Raw genomic sequence first — 7,294 nt, 5'->3', positions numbered from 1 at the left:
GCCCCACATCAGGCTCCCTGTTCAGTGGGGAGTCTGCTTCTCCCTCTACCCCTCCCCCCTGCTTGTGCTCTCTCTCTCTCATGCTCTCTCTCAAATAAATAAATATAATTAAAAAAATAAAAATAAACATTTGTCTTATTATCTTCCTAAATGTTTAAGACTCTTTTTTTAGGATAGCTATTAATCTTTCATTAAAGCTCTACTCCAATTATCTCCTGACCATCACATATACTCACACATCCCATGTAGGTGAAATTTATAAAATGAGGAGGATGAATTTCAAAATTGGGGTGTATTTTTTTATTTAAATTCAGTTTAGTTAATACATAATGTATTATTAGTTTCAGAGGGTAGAATTTAATGATTCCTCAGTTGCATATATCACCCAGTGCTCATTATATCAAGTGCCCTCCTAAATGCCCCTCACCCAATTACCCCATCCCCCCCCCACCTCCCCTCCAGCAACCCTGTTTCTTTCCAATAGTTAAAAGTCTCTTATGGTTTATCTCCCTCTCTGTTTCTATCTTATTTTATTTTTCCTTCCCTTCCTTATGTTCATCTGTTTTGTTTCTTAAATTCCACATATGAGTGAAATCTTATGATATTTGTCTTTCTCTGACTAATTTATTTCACTTAACATAATACCCTCCTAGTTCCATCCATGTTGTTGCAATAAATAAATAAATAAATAAATAAATAATAAAATAAAATGGTAAAAAAAATCAGGGTGTATTATAAATAATCCTTGCAGTAAAATGTCTCCCTCTGCCTTTAATTCTCTATAATTCTATCATAACTTCTTCTATAACTTCCCATTCTCTGATGGAATTTAATATCACATTATAAATGTTTTTTGGATAACAAACTTTTTGTTTGCAAGTCAGTAAGATCACAGACATTTATAAATACCTATCCAAATAAACTCTAAACTCCATCACACCTCACCTCCGATAAGGACAATATACATTCCTAAAATCGATTGAATGATTGTCCCCAAGCCAGAGGATACTTAGAATTGGAGGTAAAGAGCATATAAAATATTAAAAGATAATTAATGTGGAAAGTGAAATACATTCATCACTAAGCAATTCCATTCTACTTTTTTTTTAATTTGAATAATTTAATTTTTGTAACTTAATGACAATAACATGTGATGGATTTCAATCTGATTCTCAAAGTAATCTCGCAAAACTAGCCTCAAGAATTACCAAAAGAGGGGGCGCCTGGGTGGCTCAGTCGTTAAGTGTCTGCCTTCGGCTCAGGTCATGATCCCAGGGTCCTGGGATCGAGCCCCACATCGGGCTCTCTGCTAGGCAGGAAGCCTGCTTCTCCCTCTCCCACTTCCCCTGCTTGTGTTCCTTCTCTCGCTGTGTTTCTCTCTGTCAAATAAATAAATAAAATCGTTAAAAAAAAAAAAAAAGAATTACCAAAAGAGCTCTTTTTCATGGCACGTTGGAGGTGGTAGGCTGCATTAGGATGAAGCTGAACATTTCTGTCCCAGATCCTGATTGCCAGAAATTCACTGAAGTAGACAATGAACACAAACTTCGTACCTTTTATGAGAAGTATATGGCCACAGAAGTTGCTGCTGATTCTCTGGGTGAAGAATGGAAAGGTCATGTGGTCTGACTCAGTGGTGGCAATGAAAACCAAGGCTTCCCCATGAAGCAGGGTGTCTTGACCCAAGGTTGTGTCTGCCTGCTGCTGAGTAAGGGGCATTCCTGCTACAGAACAAGGAAGACTAGAGAAAGAAAGCACATATCTGTTCAGGGTTGAATTGTGGATGCCAATTTCAATGTTCTCAACTTGGTCACTGTGAATAAAAAAAAAAAAAAGCATGGAAGATATTCCTGGATTTACCAATACTGCTGTGCTTTGTCACCTGGGGCCCCAAAGAGCTAGCAGAATCCATAAACATTTCAATCTCTCTAAAGAAGATGTTGTCCACCACTATGTTGTGAGAAAACCCCTAAACAAAGAAGAACTCGAGAACCAAAGTGCCCAAGATTCAACGTCTTGTTACTCCATATGTCCTCCAGCACAAACTTTGGTGTATTGCTCTAAAGAAACAGGGTACTAAGAAAAACAAGGAAGAAGCTGCAGAATATACCGAACTTTTGGCCAAGAGAAGGTACGAGGCCAAAGAAAAACTCCAAGAACAGATTACCAAGAGACAGAAGCTGTCCTCTCTGAGACCTTTTACCTCTAAGTCTGAGTCCAATCAAAAATGAGATTTTCTGGGAGGAGCAAGATGGGAGAGGAGTAGGAGACCTAAATTTCATCTGGTCCCAGGAATTCAGCTAGATAGGGATCATACCATTCTGAACACCTACAAACTCAACAGGAGATGGAAGAAAAAAATAGCAGCAACTCTCTGAACAGAAAAGCAACCATGTTTTGGAAGAGTCATATCCTATCCTTTCATAGTAGCTAACCTTATTTTTGGTACATATATATAAGTTGTTCTCTCTTTAAAATTTTGGGATACAGTTTCTTCTTACAGATCAAAATATACACTAAATCTCTGTGTATGGTTTTGTTCTAGTCTCCTGCCTGATCACATTCTCTCCCTTTTTATTTTTAAATCCTCTTCTTTCTTTTTTCAACCAACTTCTCATCAATTCCTTTTATAAAATCTTTTATAATTGTCATCTTTACAGTCATATTCCATCCCTTCATCATACTTACCCTTATTTTTGTACATACATAAGATTTTCTTTCTTTAAAATTTTGGGAGGCACTTTATTCTAACAGACCAAAATATGCCCAAAACCTAGTGTGTGGCACTGATCCATGCACCAGCCTGATAATATTTGATCATATTCTGGTTTTTCTTTGTTTGTTTTTATCTTTTTCTTTTTTCTTTCTTTCCCCTGGTTTCAGGTCTCTTCTGATTTGTTTACTGTATATTTTTGTGGGGTCGTTGTTACCCTGTTAGCATTTTGTTCTCTCATTCATCTATTCTCCTCTGGACAAAATGACAAGATGGAAGAAATCACCTCAAAAAAAAGAACAAGAGGCAGTACTGACTGCCAGGGACCTAATCAATATGGACATTAGTAAGATGTCAGAACTAGAGTTCAGAATGATTATTTTAAAGATACTAGCTGGGCTTGAAAAAAGCATGAAAGATATTAGAGAAACCCTTTCTGGAGAAATAAAAGAACTAAAATCTAACCAAGTCGAAATCAAAAAGGCTATTAATGAGGTGCAAACAAAAATGGAAGCTATAACTTCTAGGATAAATGAGGCAGAAGAATTAGTGATATAGAAGACCAAATGATGGAAAGTAAAGAAGCTGAGAAAAAGAGAGATAAACAATTACTGGATCACGAGGGCAGAATTCGAGAGATAAGTGATACCATAAGATGAAACAATATTAGAATAATTGGGATCCCAGAAGAAGAAGAATGAAAGAGGGGCAGAAGGTATATTGGAGCAAATTATAGCAGAGAATGCCCCTAATTTGGGGAAGGAAACAGACATCAAAATCCAGGAGGCACAGAGAAACCCCCTCAAAATCAATAAAAATAGGTCAACACCTCAACATCTAATAGTAAAACTTATGAGTCTCAAAGACAAAGAGAAAATCCTGAAAGCAGCTCGGGAGATCTGTAACCTACAATGGTAGAAACATTAGATTGGCAACAGACCTACCCACAGAGACCTGGCAGGCCAAAAAGGACTGGCATGATATATTCAGAGCACTAAATGAGAAAAATATGCAGCCAAGAATACTATATCCAACTAGGCTGTCATTGAAAATTGAAGGAGAGATAAAAAGCTTCCAGGACAAACAAAAACTAAAGGAATTTGCAAACACAAAACCAGCCCTACAAGAAATCTTGAAAGGGGTCCTCTAAGCAAAGAAAGAGCCTAAAAGTAACATAGACCAGAAAGGAACAGAGACAATATACAGTAACAGTCATCTTACAGGCAATACAATGGCACTAAATTCATATCTTTCATTACCCTTAATGTAAATGGGCTAAATGCCCCAATCAAAAGACACAAGGTATCAGATTGGATAAAAAAACAAGACCCATTGATATGCTGTCTGCAAGAGACTCATTTCAGACCCAAAGACACCCCCAGATTGAAAGTGAAGGGGTGGAAAACCATTTACCATGCTAATGGACACCAAAAGAAAGCTGGGGTGGCAATCCTTATATCAGATAAATTAGACTTTAAACCAAAGACTGTAATAAGAGATGAGGAAGGACACTATATCATACTTAAAGGGTCTATGCAACAAGAAGATCTAACAATTGTAAATATCTATGCCCCTAACATGGGAGCAGCCAATTATATAAGCCACTTAATAACCAAATCAAAGAAACATATTGACAACAATACAATAATAGTAGGGGACTTTAACACCCCCCTCACTGAAATGGACAGATCATTTAAGCAAAAGATCAACAAGGAAATAAAGACTTTAAATGACACACTGGACCAAATGGACTTCACAGATATCTTCAGAACATTTCATCCCAAAGCAACAGAATACACATTCTTCTCTAGTGCCCATGGAACATTCTCCAGAATAGATCACATCTTAGGTCACAAATCAGGTCTCAACTGGTACCAAAAGATTGGGATCATTCCCTGCCTATTTTCAGACCACAATGCTTTGAAACTAGAATTCAATCACAAGAGGAAAGTCAGAAAGAACTCAAATACATGGAGGCTAAAGAGAATCCTACTAAAGAATGAATGGGTCAACCAGGAAATTAAAGAAGACTTAAAAAAATTCATGGAAACCAATGAAAATGAAAACACAACTATTCAAAATCTTTGGGATGCAGCAAAGGCAGTCCTAAGAGGAAAGTATATAGCAATACAAGTCTTTTGCTAGAAACAAGAAAGGTCTCAAATACACAACCTAACCCTACACCTAAAGGAGCTGAAGAAAAAACAGCAAATAAAGCCTAAACCCAGCAGGAGAAGAGAAATAATAAAGATCAGAGCAGAAATCAATAACATAGAAACCAAAAGAACTAGGAGCTGGTTCTTTGAAAGAATTAATAAGGTTGATAAACCCCTGGCCAGACTTATCAAAAAGAAAAGAGAAATGACCCAGGTCAACAAAATCATCAATGAAAGAGGAGAAATCACAACCAACACCAAAGAAATACAAACAATTATAAGAACATATTATGAGCAACTCTATGCCAGCAAATTAGATAATCTGAAAGAAATGGATGCATTCCTAGAGATGTATCAACTACCAAAACTGAACCAGGAAGAAATAGAAAACCTCAACAGACCTATAACCACAAAGGAAATTGAAGCAGTCATCAAAAACCTCCCAACAAGAGCCCAGGGCCAGATGGCTTCCCAGGGGAATTCTATCAAACATTTAAAGAATTAATACCTATTCTTCTAAAACTGTTCCAAAAAATAGAAATGGAAGGAAAACTTCCAAACTCATTTTATGAGGCCACCATTACCTTGATCCCAAAACCAAAGACCCCATCAAAAAGGAGAATTACAGACGAATATCCTTGATGAACATGGATGCAAAAATTCTCACCAAAATACTAGCCAATAGGATCCAACAGTACATTAAAAGGATTATTCACCACGACCAAGTGGGATTTATCCCTGGGCTGCAAGGTGGGTTCAACATCTGCAAATCAATCAATGTGATACAGTGCATTAATAAAAGAAAGAACAAGAACCATATATCCTCTCAATTGATGCAGAAAAAGCATTTGACAAAGTACAGCATCCTTTCTTGATCAAAACTCTTCAGAGTATAGGGATAGAGGGTACACGCCTCGATATCATAAAAGCCATCTATGAAAAACCCACAGCGAATATCATACTCAATGGGGAAAAACTGAGAGCTTTCCCCCTAAGGTCAGGAATGCAGCAGGGATGTCCACTATCACCACTGCTATTCAACATAGAATTAGAAGTCCTAGCCACAGCAATCAGACAACAAAAAGAAATAAAAGGCATCCGATTAGGCAAAGAAGAAGTCAAGCTCTCACTCTTTGCAGATGATATGATACTTTATGTGGAAAACCCCAAAGACTCCACCCCAAAACTGCTAGAACTCATACAGGAATTCAGTAAAGTGGCAGGATATAAAATCAATGCACAGAAGTCAGTGGCATTCCTCTACACCAACAACAAGACAGAAGAAAAAGAAATTAAGGAGTCGATCCCATTTCCAATTGCACCCAAAACCATAAGATACCTAGGAATAAATCTAACCAAAGAGGCAAAGGATCTGTACTCAGAAAACTATAAAATACTCATGAAAGAAACTGAGGAAGACACAAAGAAATGGAAAAACCTTCCATGCTCCTGGATTGGAAGAACAAATATTGTAAAGATGTCAATGCTACCTAGAGCAATCTACACATTTAATGCAATCCCTATCAAAACACCGTCAACTTTTTTCAAAGAAATGGAACAAATAATCCTAAAATTTGTATGGAACCAGAAAAGACCCCACATAGCCAGAGGAATGTTGAAAAAGAAAAGCAAAGCCGGTGGCATCACAATTCTGGACTTCAAGCTCTATTACAAAGCTGTCATCATCAAGACAGTATGGTACTGGCACAAAACAGACACATAGATCAATGGAACAGAATAGAGAGCCCAGAAATGGACCCTCAACTCTATGGCCAACTAATCTTCAACAAAGCAGGAAAGAATGTCCAATGGAAAAAAGACAGTTTCATCAACAAATGGTGTTGGGAAAATTGGACAGCCACATGCAGAAGAATGAAACTTGACCATTTCCTTACACCACACACAAAAATAGACTCCGAATGGTTGAAAGACCTCAATGTGAGACAGGAGTCCATCAAATTCCTAAAGGAGAACACAGGCAACAACCTCTTTAACCTCAGCCGCAACAACTTCTTCCTAGAAACATCGCCAAAGGCAAGGGAAGCAAGGGGAAAAATGAACTATTGGGACTTCATCAAGATAAAAAGCTTTTGCACAGCAAAAGAAACAGTCAACAAAACCAAAAGACAATCGACAGAATGGGAGAAGATATTTGCAAATGACTTATCTGACAAAGGGCTAGTATCCAAAATCTATAAAGAACTTGTCAAACTCAACACCAAAAGAACAAATGATCCAATCAAGAAATGGGCAGAAGACATGAACAGACATTTTTCCAAAGAAGACATCCAAATGGCCAACAGACACATGAAAAAGTGCTCAATATCGCTCGGCATCAGGGAAATCCAAATCAAAACCTCAATGAGATACCACCTCACACCAGTCAGAATGGCTAAAATTAACAAGTCAGGAAACAACAGATGTT

General features: G+C 37.4%; 1 pseudogene; it reads left to right on the top strand.

Annotated features, from left to right (window-relative positions):
- The first annotated feature begins 1,476 nt into the window (after positions 1 to 1,476).
- LOC123834476 (small ribosomal subunit protein eS6-like) lies at positions 1,477 to 2,231 on the top strand (annotated as a pseudogene).
- The last annotated feature ends 5,063 nt before the right edge of the window (positions 2,232 to 7,294 follow it).

This window comes from Mirounga angustirostris, unplaced genomic scaffold, assembly GCF_029215605.1.
Source record: "Mirounga angustirostris isolate CCGP_5_RB_7025 unplaced genomic scaffold, mMirAng1.0.hap1 SCAF_1, whole genome shotgun sequence".
Taxonomy (NCBI): Eukaryota; Metazoa; Chordata; class Mammalia; order Carnivora; family Phocidae; genus Mirounga; species Mirounga angustirostris.
This window is presented reverse-complemented; position numbering and strand designations above follow the sequence as displayed.